At 41.0% G+C, this 14,340-nt stretch overlaps 1 protein-coding gene across 10 annotated transcripts in view; it reads left to right on the forward strand.

Moving 5' to 3' along the window:
• The window catches only part of ASTN2 (astrotactin 2), a 986,627-nt gene that overhangs the window by 211,516 nt on the left and 760,771 nt on the right, over positions 1-14,340 (forward strand). The window lies entirely within an intron of this gene.

A 14,340-nucleotide genomic window follows, 5' to 3' on the forward strand; every position in this document is an offset into this window, starting at 1 on the left:
CTGTTATGCTTCTGTTGATGCAGCTCGAGATCCCATTTGTTTGTTACAGTTATTGCTGGTTCATATTAGACTTATTTTATGTTTTTTTATATTGACAAATAATGCTCGTGTGTATTTATGGAATATGTAGTGATATTTTGATCCATATAACATATGGTGATCAGATCAGGATAATTAGTATATCAATCATCTTAAACATTGATCATTTCTTTGTGTTGGGAATGTTCAATATGTTCCTAGTTATTTCAAACTATGTATTACATTAACAAGCATAGTCATCTTTAAGTGGTACAGGACACTAGAAATTATTACACCTCTCTAGCTGTAATTTTATTTCCTTTAATAAATTTCTCCCTATTCCTCTCTCCCTCCTACCTTTTCCAGCTTCTAATATCCTCTGTATCCTACTAGTAACCTCTAGCATTCTTTTACTTCTATGAGATCAATAATTTTCAGCTTCCACATATGAGTAAGAACATGTGGCATTTAACTTTCTGTTCCTGTCTTATTTTGCTTAATATAATGTTCTCCAGTTCCATCCAGGTTGCCATGAATGAAAGGATTTCATTCTTATTTATGGCTGAATTGTATTTCATTGTGTATGTATACCACATTTTCTTTATCTAGTCATCTGTTGTTGGACACCTAGGTTGATTCCATATCTTGACCCTTGTGGATAATCCTGCAGTAAGCATGCAGTTGCAGATATCTCTTCAATAAGCTGATTTCCTTTAATTTGGATAAATACCAAGTCATGGGATTAGTCGATATATGGTATTTCTTTTTGTAGGTTTTATAGGAACTTTCAAACGGTTCTATGTAGTGACTGTACTAGTTTACATTCCCGTGAATAGTGTATAAGAGTTTTCTTTTCTCTGCATTCTCACCAGCATTCGTTATTTTTGACTTTTTTATAGTAGCCATTCTAACTGAGATGAGATTATACCTCGTTGTGTTTTTTGATTTGCATGTACCTGATATTTACTAATGAGGTGCATGTTTTCATATATTTGTTGGTCACTTGTATGTCTTTTGAGAAATTTCTGTTCAGAATCATTTGTTTGTTTGCTTATTTATTTATTTATTTATTTATTTATTTATTTTTGAGACGGAGTCTTGCTCTATCACCCAGGCTGGAGTACAGTGGCCGGATCTCAGCTCACTGCAAGCTCCACCTCCCGGGTTTACGCCATTCTCCTGCCTGAGCCTCCCGAGTAGCTGGGACTACAGGCGCCTGCCACCTCGCCCGGCTAGTTTTTTGTATTTTTTAGTAGAGACAGGGTTTCACCGTGTTAGCCAGGATGGTCTCAATCTCCTGACCTCGTGATCCACCTGTCTTGGCCTCCCAAAGTGCTGGGATTACAGGCTTGAGCCACCGTGCCTGGCGTTGTCCATTTTTAAAGTAGATTGGAGGGTTTTTGTTTTTGTTTTTGTTTTTTTGCTATTGGAATGTTTGAGTCTCTTGTATATTCTGGATATTAATTCCCTATTGGATGAGTATTTTATGAATATTTTCTCCCATTCTGTAGGTTGTCTTTTCACTCTGTTTCCTTTGCTGTGCAGAAACTTTTTAGTTTGATATACAATTTTGTCTACTTTTGCTTTTGTGCCTGTGCTTTTAAGGTCTTATTTACAAAATCTTTTTTCAGAACAATGTCTTGAAGTGTTTCCCCTACATTTTCTTCTAGTATGTTTATCATTTCAGGTCTTACATTTAGGTCTTTGATTCATTGTAAATTAATTTTTTATTGGATGAAAGTAGGGGTCTAGTTTCATTCTTTCACATACGCACATTCAGTTTTCTCAGCAGTATTTACTGGAGAGACTGCTGTTTCCCTACTAAGTGTTCTTGGCACCTTTGCAAAAAGTCAGTAGACTGTAAATAAATTTCTGGGTTCTCTATTTGGTTTCATTCATCTATGTGTCTGTTTTTATGCCAGTACCATACTGCTTTAGTTACTACAGCTTTGTAGTATATTTTGAGGTCTGGAAGTGCGATGCTTCCAATTTTTTATTTCTCAAGATTGCTTTGGCTATTTGGGGTATTCTGTGGTTCCATAAAATTTTTTTTTGTTCTGTGAAGAATATCATTGGTATTTTGATAGGAATTGCATTGAACCTGGAGATTTCTTTGGGTTGTATTTTCATTTTAACAATATTAATTCTTCTGACACATGAGCATGGGAGGGCTTTTCATTTTTTTGCATCCTCTTCAATTTATTTCATCAATGTTTCATGCTTTTTCTTGTAGAGATGTTTTACCTCTCTGGTTACATTGATTTCTACGTATTGTATTGTTTTATAGCTCTTGTAGATGGGATTTCCTTCTTGGTTTCTTTTTCAGCTAGTTTGTTTATGTATAGAAGTGCTTCTAATTTTTATATGTTGATTTTGCATCCTACAACTTTACTGAGTTACTTTATCAGTTAGTTATTAGTCTGTTCTCACACTGCTGTAAAGAACTGAGACTGGGTAATGTATAAAGACAAGAGGTTTAATTGACTTACAATTCCACAGCTATACAGCAGGCATGGTTGGGGAGGCCTCAGGAAACTTACAATCATGGCAAAAGAGTGACAGGGAAGCAAGAACCTTCTTCACATGGCAGAGCAGGAGAGAGAGCAATGGGAGAAGTGCTAAACACTTTTAAACAAACAGATCTCATGAGAACTCACTCACTATCCCAATAACAGCAAAGGAGAAATCTACCCCCAAGACCCAATCACCTCCCACCACCAGTTTCCTCCCCCAACACTGGGGATTATAATTCAAGATGAGGTTTGGGTGAAGACACAGAGCCAAACCATATCACATTTCTAAGACGTTTTGGTAGACTCTTTAGGTTTTTCTGGGAATAAGATAAGAGAATTTGACTTTCTCCTTTCCAATTTGGATGTTTGTCATTTCTTTCTGTTGCCTAACTGCTCTGGCTAGGAATTCTAGTATTGTGTTTTACAGGAATGATTAAAGTGGACATGTTTGTCTTGTTTGGTAAGATGTTAGCTGTGGATTTGTCATATATGACCTTTATTGTGTTAAGGTACTTTCCTTCTGTAACTAATTTATTAAGAGTTTTTATCACAAGGAGATATTTAACATTTCAAAAGCTTATTGTTGTTTTTTGCTTTGAGATGATCATATGGTTTTTGTCCATCATTCTATTGATTGTCCTTCATTTTATTGACATGAAATATGTTTATTGATTTGCATATGTTAAACTATCCTTGTATGCCTGGGATAAATACCACTTGATCATGGTATATTATCTTTTTGACATGTTGGATTCAGTTTGCTAGTACTTTATTGAGGATTTTTGCATACACTTTCATCAGGGATATTGGCCTGTAGTTTTCTTTTTGTGTGTGTGTCCTTGTTTGATTTTGGTATCAGGGTGATGCATGTCTTGTAGAGTGAATTAGAAAGAATTCCCTCTGCTTCAACGTTTTGAAATAGTTGTGGGAGAATTGTTGTTAATTCTTCTTTATACATTCAGTAGAATTCAGTGGTGAAGCCATCTGGTCCTGTACTTTTCTTTGTTGGAAGGCTTTTTATTATTGACTCAGTCTCATTACTTGTTTTTCTCTGTTAAGGTTTTCCAATTCTTCGTGGTACAATTTTGTTGAGTTGTGTGTGTCCATAAATTTATCCATTTTTTCTGTTCTCAAATTTATTGGCCTATAGCTGTTCATAATAGCCTTTGACTTTGTATTTACTTGTATCATTTTGTATTTCTGTGATATCCATTGTGATGTCTCCCTTTTCATTTCTGATTTTATTTACATGAATGTTCTCTCTTTTTATCTTAGTTTGTCTAGCTATTAGTTTGTCAATTTTATCTTTTTAGAAACAACTTTGTGTTTTATTGATCTTTTGTTCCTGTTAGTCTTTTTGCTTATTTTTGCTCTGATCTATTTCTTTCCTTCTACTAATTTGGGGTTTGGTTTCTTCTTGCTTTCCTATATCCTTGAGGTACATTAGTAGGTTACTGATTTGAAATCTTTCTAGTTTTTTGATATAGGCATTTATTACTATAAATTTTCATCTTAATATTGCTCTTGCTGTGTTCCATGGATTTTGGTATGCTGTGTTTCTGTTTTCATTTGTTTCAAGGAATTTTCAAATTTTATTCTTAATTTCTTCCTTCACTCATTGGTCAATCAGGAATATCTTATTTAATCTCCTTTTATTCGTATAGTTATGAATAGTCCTGTTGTTATTGATATCTAGTTTTATTCCACTGTGAACAGATAAGATATTTGATACAATTTCAGTGTTTTAAAATTTTCTGAGATTTGTTTTGTGTTCTTAACATATGGCTAATCCTGGAGAATATCCCCTGTGATGATGAGAAGAATCTGCCCTTTGCAGCTGCTGGGTGAAATATTCTGTAATTGTCTATCACATCTGTTTGGTCTATAGTGAAGTTTAAATATGATCTTTCTTTGATGACTTTGTGTCTAAACGATCTGTCTAATATTGAGAATAAAATGTTGAAGTCCCCAATTATTATTTTATTGGAGTCTATCTCTCCCTTTAGATCTAGTAATATTTACTTTATGTATCAGGATGCTCTGGTGCTTACTGTAAATATGTTTACAATTGTTATATTCTCTTGCTGTATTGATCTCTTTATTATCATATAATGTCCTTCATTGTCTCTTTTTACAGCATTGAATTGAAATCTGTTTAGTCTGATATAATTCCAGCTACTTGTTCTCACTTTTGGCTTACATTTGCATTGAGTATATTTTTCCATTCCTTCAGTTTCATTCTATGTTTATCTTTACAGGAAAAGTGAATTTCTTAATGGGCAGTATATAGTTTTGTCTTATTTTTCATCTATTTGTCCTGTTTATATATTTTTAATGGGGAATTTAGTTCATTTACAGTAATTGTTATTGTTGATAGGTGGGAACTAATCAGTGTTTCACTGATTGTTTTCTGGTTGTTTTGTATATTCTTTGTTTCTTACTTCATCTCTTATTATTTTTGCAGTTGGGTGGTTTTCTGTAGTAATAAGGTTTGATTCCTTTCTCTTTTAAAAAATATATTGCTTCTACCAGTGAGTTTTATAGTTTTGCATGTTTTCATGATCATAGTTGTTATCTTTTCACTCCCAGTTGTAAGACTTCACTGAGCATTTCTTGTAAAGCCAGCCTAGTGCTGATGAATTCCATTAGTTTTCACATGTCTGTAACAGATTTTATTTTTCTTCATTTATGAAGGATAACTTTGCTAGGTACAGTATTCCTGACTGACAGTTATTTCCTTGCAGTGCTTGGAATATATCATCTCATTCTCTCCTGGCTGAGAAATCCACTGTTACTCTAATGAGAATTCCCTTATATGTGACCTGACTTTTTTCTCTTGCTGATTTTGTTTATTTATTTTTTTGTCATGGACTTTCAACAATTTGACTGTAAGATGCCTTGAAGAAGATCTGTTTGGGTTTAACCTATTTGGTTTCCTGGACCTTGATATCCATCTCTCTCCCAAGACCTTGGAATTTTTTTCATTAAATATATTTTCATTAAATATATTTTCATTATATTTCATTAAATATATTTTCATCACCTTTTCCCTTCACTTTTTCTTCTGAAACACCCCTAATATGAATATTTTTCACTTACTCATGTCCCATGAGGCTTTCTTTTTTCTTTGTATTATTTATTCTTTCTTTTATTTTTGACTGCTTGTGTTATTTCAAAATATCTGTCTTCAAGTTTAGATTTTTTCTTCTGCTTGCCCTAGTCTGTTGTTGAAGCTCTTGATTCATATGTTTACTTTCTTCATTGAATTATTTAGCTCTTTGTTCCTGTTTGATTCTTTTTTATGGTATCTATCTCTTTGTTGAATGTATCATGTAAATCATGAATCATTTTCTTGATATGGTTAAATTGGCTATCTTTCTTCTCATATCTCGCTGAGTTTATTTGAAATTATTATTTAATTTTTTTGGCATTTCATATATTTTATTATGATCAGGGTCTCCTACTAGAAAATTATTGTTTTCCTTTTACAGTGACATGTTTCCTTGATTTTTTGTGTTTGATGTGTCCCTATGTTGATTTCTAAGCATGTGGTAGAAAGTTATTACTTCTAATTTTATTGAGTAGGTTTCATAGGGAAAGATTTATTTTTATAACTTGGTCTTGAGGTGTCAGTTTGGTGAGGTGTGTTGTCCTGGATTTTAGTTAGATGCAATACTATAGTTTCTATGTAGTTAAGTTGGCTACAATTTTACATTAGTGACATTTGTAAGTTACTCAGTGGTCTAGGCTGAGAGAGTTTGTGTTGATGGTGGTGCAGCTTTGCCAGGACTGGGCTCACTGGGCTGTTTCTCAGATCAGGGGGATGTTCATGCACACAGTGGGTCAACCAGCTTGGGGTCTGGTTCTCTGATATTGGGGCCTTGGGGCTTTTCCTCTGGCCAGGGGCAAGGACATATGTTTACTCAGCTGGCTTGGGGGTGTGCCTGCCAAGAGCTGCTCAAAGGGATGTTTCTGAGGCTCAGAATGTGGGAGCATAGCTTTACAGCTGGCCTGGGGATATTTCTACCGGGGGCAGCCCACAGGGATGTTTCTTAGGCCCGGGACATGGGCATAAGTTTTCTCAGTTGGTCTGGGTGTGTATCTGCCAGGAGCTGCCTTTGAAACTGTTTCTTAGGCCTGCTATGTGGGTGTATGTCTGCTTGGCTGGCCTGAAAATGTGTCTGAGGGGGACAACCCACAGGGCCATTTCTCTAGGTTGAGACATGGGCATGCAGTGGCTTGACCAGCCTGGGTGGCATGGCTACCATGGGTGGGTACAGGGCTGTTTCTCAGGCCTATGACATAACTGCACAGTTGTTTGGCTGGTTTGGGGTGTTTCTGTGGGTGGTGGCCCACAGGACTCTTTTTGGACCTGGGACACGGCCATATAGCTGCCTGTCTAACCTATGGGCATGTCTGCCCAAGGGGCTGTTTCTCAGGTCTGGGATATAAGTACAAGGCTGCTTGGCTGGCTCAGGTGTGTGCCCACCAGGAGCAGCCTGCAGGGCTGTTTCAGGCCTGGTGTGTAGGTGCCCAGCTGCTTGGCTAGCCTAGGGAATGTCCATAAGGGAGTGGTTCATGGGGCTATTCAGGTTCAGGACATGGGCTCTTGGCTGCTTGGCTGTTCTGGTGGTATGCCCACCACGGGTGTCCTGTGGGACAGTTTCTCAGGCTGCCTAATAGAACTGTTAGGCAGGCCAGGGGTATATCAGGATTGGGCGGGGGCACTCTGGAGCTATTTCTCAGGTCCTGCACATGGGCATGCAGCCATTCTGCTGGCCTGGAGTTATATCAGCTGCTTGGAGGCTCAGAAGCTTCTCCCACTTGAGGGTGGGTGAGCAGTGGTTTGGCTGGCTCAAGGCAGGATAGCTGTGGGTGGGACTGTTATACTGTTTCTCTGGCTGGAAGTAGGGTAGTGGGGGTTGGTTTCTCTGCTCTGTAGGACAAGAGTCACAGCCAGTTTTAGGCCCAAGCTCTGTAAAGCTGGGCTTGTGACATTCAGCCACCCCTGTGGGCTTGGGTTAATGAAGATGGAGCCCCATTGCTGGAGAGGTGCCATGGCTATTGGCCCGCAAAGCACGGCACACTCCTGAGGTGCGTACTGTGCTGCAGCAGCTTGGCTTAGATGGTGGGTGGAAGTGAGAAGTACACATGCTGTGCTTCTAATCCAGGACAGTGCAGCTGTATAAATTCTTGGTGGCTCTTTAAACTGGGCTCAGGGCTTGTGAGGCCTGGAATTCTCCTGTAGTAAGGACTGTAGGTGTTTGTGGTAGCAATGGGGGCGGATAGAGATCTTCTGCTTATCGTTTCCCCACAGTGAGAAGTTTCTCCTGACTCTAGGCAAATCTCATCCAGTCCAGGGAGGTGGTGCTTCAGAGCCTGGGTGCCTCCACATTGCCCTCCTGGACTTCCTATCACCACAGATGCTTCTCCATTCTCCTGCTGTATTTCAGTGTTCTGCCTTCGACAACACTCCAGTCAAAACCTAGCTGTTTATTCACTGCCTTGGTCCTTTCTTGTTGGAATATAAATGCCAGGTGTCTCTAATCATCCATCTTGCTGACATTACTCCCCTCATGTTGGACTTTTTGATGACCAATACCTCTTGCTCCTTTTCACATATGTTGTTGCAAAGACCCATTTCCTTTGTTTTGTTTGGGGACAATTGATTATTTGGACATAAGCATAGGATGTGTTTACATTTGCCTTTATTGTCTATGGTTGCAGTTTGCTTACAGATGGAATTTAGCTATTTTCCTTTAGATAAATGCAGCAAAGCACAGTTCTTCTTTATCTCTTCATTCCTTGTGAGACTGATGATGATAATGGGTGAGAGCTTTGGGCTGGAGATCCTGGTTCAGACACTGACCACTACTTTTGAGAGCCTAGAGGAACCCTCATTTTTTAGTTTGGCCCCTTCCCTGGAGCTCTGGGTTCTGCATTCTTCTTTTCTACTCCTAAGATTCTCCTCTGAAGCCCATCTTTCCTTGATGCTCAGTGGACAAACAGAAAAAGTTGGGGGACTTTTTAAAAAGGAGTTTTTTTCCAATACTAGAAACTCAGGGAGAAAGTAGAGTGATACAGTAGATGAGAGTATAGATTTTGAAGTCATCTGGACCCGGGTTCAAATCTTGCCTCATTTACTTATAGTGTGATCTTGGAAAAATGGGAATGTAACCCTCTTGGGCTCAGTTTCCTTCTTGAAGGGTTAATGAGATGATTAAATATAAAAATAAAATATGTGTAAAATACCTACCCCATGACTTGGCAAGTGGTAAGTGTTGAACTCCAAGATAGGTATGTGTAGACCTCAGTCCTTCAGTTTTAGCTGGGCTTTTGAGATTCTCTCAAATCCAGCTGTAATATTTATCTCCAGCTTTCCTTCAAGTTCTAGCCACGATGATATGCTCACTGCTCTGGAATGCTTTGAATATTCCCCTTGTCCACCATAGTCTCTTCTGTGTTTGAACTGCTGGTTTATTGCCACTATTCCCATTTGTTTGCCTTCTCAAATGTTATTTATCATTTTCATGTGATTTCTCATCTTACAATAAGGACAGTCTGCATTTATTTTATTTCTCTATATCCTGCAATGCCCAGCACAGTGCCTCCCACATAGACAGTGCTCAGTGAAGGTCAGACAATAAATATGGCCTTGAAAGCATAAGGATGTTCATTTGAAAGTAATACCAGCAGGCCAAAACATCATGCTTCCTTTGTCTAAAAGAAAATCACTTAGATAAGGCAGAAAACATCTTCCTATATTTTTCAGTTTTGGCTTTTGCAGCATAACTCATTGAGCTTTGCTGTCCTTATATGGAAAATGTCTTTCTTTTTTTTTTTTTTTTTTTTTTGGTTGTTTTTTAACAGCCAGTCTGCCCAGGTCATAGATTTGCTATGGGTATCCAATGATAAATGATCTCCAAACACTGGAGGAGTTTTCCTAGCCCCTAATCAGTTTCTACATCAGTTATCTTCCTCAACCCAACCCAGATGAGTAATCTACTCCCTCTTCCAGCTCCTAAAGCTGGTTGTGATTACTTTGAACTGACCACTTCCCATACTGTACAAAAATAATCAGTTTCTCTTTCTGTCTCCTAAGTTAGACTTAGAGATCTTTGAGAGAGAGTACAGTGTCCTTTATCTTTGTTTTTGTAGCATACAGCATAGTGGCCAACACTTAATAGTAGGCCCTCTGAAAATACCTGTTGGCCAACTGATTGATTGATGAGTCAGTCGATCAATCAAGATAAATCAAGGCAGCCAGGGGCGGTGGCTCACACCTGTAATCTCAGCCTTTGGGAGGCCGGAGCAGGTGGATCACATGAGGCCAGGAGTTCGAGACCAGCCAGGCCAAAATGGAAAAACCCTGTCTCCACTAAAAATCCAAAAAAATTAGCTAGGTATGGTGGTGCACATCTGCAACCCCAGCTACTCAGGAGGCAGAGGCACAAGAATCACTTGGACCCGGGAGACGGAGGTTGCAGTGAGCTGAGATCATGCCACTGTACTTCATCCTGGACAACAGAGCGAGACTCTGTCTCAAAAAAAGAAACAGAAAAAGATAAATCAAAACATTGATTAGATGCTAGAATGCTCAGTTCCAGGCTTCAAGCTAGCTCACTTTTAATCAAGTCTAGGGACCCTAGAAAGTAAAAGTTAGCAGAGACCGTTGGCGGTGATGAGCAGAACCCGGACGACAGCAACCACTGTATGAAGATGAAAACCCGGGACGGATCACTGATGCCAGATAACTGACCACCAAGGAGAGGTGTCAGGAAGCAGCCAATACAAGCAACTTCTCTCTCCTAACACCCGCTCCCCAGCAGCTGTGCACACTCCCTCCACTAGGCTTCAGATGGAAAACAGCAAACACCTCCAAAGTGGGAAATCAGGTGGCAGAAGGGGGGTTACAGCCAATAATATTGTTTGATCCTCTTTTCTTCCTTTCTTTTTCTCCCTTTCCCTCTCTACCTTCCCCTCCCCTTCCCCGTCTCCCCCGTCCCTCTCCCCCTCCCCCTCCCTCCCTCTCCCCTCCTCCCTCCCACCTCCCTCCCTCCTTCCCTTCCTTCCTTTCTTCCTTCCTTCCTTCCTTCCTTCTTTCCTTCTTTCCTTCCTTCCTTCCTTCCTTCCTTCTTTCCTTCCTTCCTTCCTTCCTTCCTTCCTTCCTTCCTTCCTTCCTTCCTTCCTTCCTTCTTTCCTTCTTTCCTTCCTTCCTCCCTTCCTCAAGCTGGAATGCAGTACATTATGGTAATAAAGAGTCTATACTCAAGAGGCAGAATGCAACAGAAATTGAGTTTTCTATCCAGTATCACTAGCTATTTGATTTTGGACAAGTCACATACTCTTCTCCTATCAAAGGGGCATGCTACCAGTACTTTCCCTTGCAGTGTGATTGGGACGCTTAAATGAAATAACACATATAAAGTGTCTGGTGCACAGTAAATGTTCCATACACATTGATGATATTGTTATTCATATCATCAGTTATCACAGCGGTTACACTGAGCCAGCCATCATAATAGAGTCTAGGATTAGAGGTGAGGAAAGCAGAACCTCTGCCCTTGACGAAAATTTCAGGAGTTTTCCTGGGAGATAAATTTTGGTAGGGGAAGGAGGGTAGGAATCTTAAGCCAAAGCTTGAATAGTGTCCTGAATCTCTGTGTCACACAGCAGGGATATGGCAGGGCTGAGGTAGAAGCCCAGCTCTTTGATACCAAGCCCCAGCCTCCTGGCCAGAAGGAACCCTCTTTTTCTGTATAGAATCCTTGTGCTAGATAACTGACATGCATGCTCAGAATGGGCCACACAGCATCAGGTTGATGGCTTATTTTATTGTGGGTTGTTGCCTCCCAGGTCCTACGCTCCTTACAGAGAACAATCTTACCATTTCAGGTGCTGTACTTCCTAGCTGCCTACAAACTCTGAGTTCATATCAAAGGTGGTTATTGGTACACGACTAATGTACAACAGAGACAGCACTGGGGAAAGAATTGTGCCAGATCCAGAGGGTGCACAGGCTAACTCCAGAGAAGCAGGGGAAGGTGCTTTTGGCCTCCTCTCTCTCTGACGGTGTGCCCCAGAGGCTGCACACTTTCAGACCTACCACCCACATGGCTAAAAGATGACTTTTCTCCTTGTATTTTCTTTCAAGCAGGACTCTTTGAAACATTAACAAAGCCAGGCTCTTATGGTCTGAACTCTCAACACTACCATTGAGGGCAGCACGGGAGGTGTAGAAGAATAGGTGATGGATGCATGAGAAACAGGCAGCCTAGTTGAGTGGAGGGGAGAAGATTTGGACTTGAATCCTGCTCCTTGGTTCACCAGCAATGAGACCTAAGGCAGACCTGTTAACCACTCTGTGTCTTCGTGTCTTCCTATCACCTATTTTCAATGGACCAAAATGATTTTCCTCTTAATGTGTTTTTAAGTACATTTTAAAACAAAGCACAGTTTGAAATAGTACAAAAGGCTTTGTTTAGTGCTGTATCCCAGCTACTCTTACATGAATAAGAGCAGGAAAGGAAGAAACATAAGCAAAAAGAAAAGGCATACCCTCCCTGACTCCAGGCAGGAGGCTGGTCACCTGTTCATGAGGAGGTGGGTGCTAGGGGCTCTGCCTGCAGCATTATTGCTCCTGAGTACCTGGTCTTCCTTGCTTGGACAGAAGAGGGACAATTCCATTGACATATTACAAAGGATCTAACATCAGCAACTCAGACCAAATGTATGCTTTGTTGCCTCAGAAGGCCTTTGAGAGAAAACCATCATGTTCTCTCTTTTACAGGGTGATCTTGGCACAGTTACGAGTTTTGTCAAGAGTGGGCAAGTATTCGGAGGCTGTGAAGTGCATGTAAAAGATCCTATAGCCCTTTTGAAACCACGTTGCCACGGGCTAATCTCACCTGCACATTTCATTCTTAGGATTTGGCTTTAAATTCAAACCACTTCATCATACTTGAGTTCTGTGAACTATCAACCTACTTTGCCACTTCGACCTGCAAATAATACAGTCTGGAGACTGGAAGGAGAAAGGTTGATTATAAAAGGGCAATAGGCTGGGGTCTCAGGTCTGAAGGGTACTGTATTGAGCAGGGCTGATGTTCAGCTGATACATGCTGGTGTTGCCATACCCTTTGTTAAATATTGAAATTCTGTCTGTGTCAGTTGGTAAGTAGTTTATTGTCCTGAGCACCCCAGTGCTGCCTCCTGCTGTCTGGCTGGCAGAGGCCTCCCCAAGCTGTCTCCCAATCTTCCCACTGCTCAGCAACATGGTGACTTTAGGGTCCTACTCTAGCACCGTGGCTGGCATCCTTTCTGGCTACTGCTGTGACTTCGACATTTTCAGACATTTTGAATATCCCTGATATTTGAATATCTCTGATATCACCTTAACAAGTTGCTGAAAATTTAATTGTGTTAATTTGTGAATGCTGTGTTCAGTATATAACAGAAACTCAATACATTTTAATTCCAGTTTTCTTTATCCCTCTTTAAATTTATATTTCCCTTCCCTGAATATTATGCATGGAAGCATAAGAACATTAAAATAACAAATTTATCCTTTTATTGAGGGATGGGGTAGGGGATGGATGAATGGATACTGAGTTCTTAAAATTTTGTTTTATTATTATGAAAGAAATGGATGCTCTTTGTAATAGAAGGAAGCAAGGACAGAAGGAGATAGGGAGAGAAGTGGTTGGAAAAGAGGGAGGGAAGGAGAAAGGAAGGTGTGAGAGTAAGAAAAAAATGTCTGAGGAGAGGGGCCAAGATGACCAATTAGAAACAACAGCCCTCAGAGGTGCTCATCAAAAAAGAAAAGAAAAAAAAACAAAAAAACGAGCGTGTAAATCCTTCACCGGCAACCAAGGTATCCAGGTTCTCTCATCAAAATTGACTAGAAGGCTGGCGTGACCCACAGAAAAAAAGGAAGGGCAGTGTGGTGTGGCGGCCCACCTGAGAGCCACACGGGGAAGGGGAGCCTCCTCCCCCGAGCCAAGGGAGACGGTGATGAGCCTGCTACCCAGCCGGGGAAACTGCTTTTTCCAAAGAATTGTGCAATTCACAGATTGGGAAATCCCACTCTTGAACTAATGCCACTAGGGCCTAGTGTTCCAACCCCGGAACCTGCAGATTCTTACAGCCTCTCGGCCAGAACCTACTTAAACCTACTGAACTCTCATGGGGAGGGGGGACCAGCACCAGTGGCTGCCTGCTCTCTAAGCCTTTTGAGTTCCTTGGGAGAAGGGAAGCAGCCAGCATTGGGACTCACAACTGCCTAACACGCTAAGCCCCCTGGGTAGGGAAAGGGTGGCACCCATCTCTATAGCTCCAGGCTGGGCTTTTCCCCTGCTGGAGCCAGGGAGGCTACAGAGCTTGGTCCCAAGGCTTGTCCCCACAGCCCAACACACAGGCAATGGCAGTAGGCAACCACAGTGCCTCTTCAGGTCTAACCCCGACCCATCCTTCTCAGTTGGGGGAGGGGGCGGGGGGGGCCTTCCCTGCAGGATCTCCAATAACTCCAGCCAGAGACTCTGGGACAGAATTCCGATCTCCCTGGACCTGAACCCCTGGGGAGAGGGGTGGCCACATTCTCTGTGGACCAGCAGACTTAGCCTGTCCTCCTGGTAGTTCTGAGGAATCCAGGCAGCCCAGATGAGTGGGTTTCCCCTCAGAAAAACATACCGTCTCCACCAAGGGACAAAGTGCTTCATTAAATGGACCCTGCTCTCCATGCTATCCAACTGGGTGAGGCCCTCCAACAGGGGTTGTCAGATACCCTATACAGGAGCGATCCTACTGGCAT

Source organism: Macaca fascicularis, chromosome 15, assembly GCF_037993035.2.
Source record: "Macaca fascicularis isolate 582-1 chromosome 15, T2T-MFA8v1.1".
Taxonomy (NCBI): Eukaryota; Metazoa; Chordata; class Mammalia; order Primates; family Cercopithecidae; genus Macaca; species Macaca fascicularis.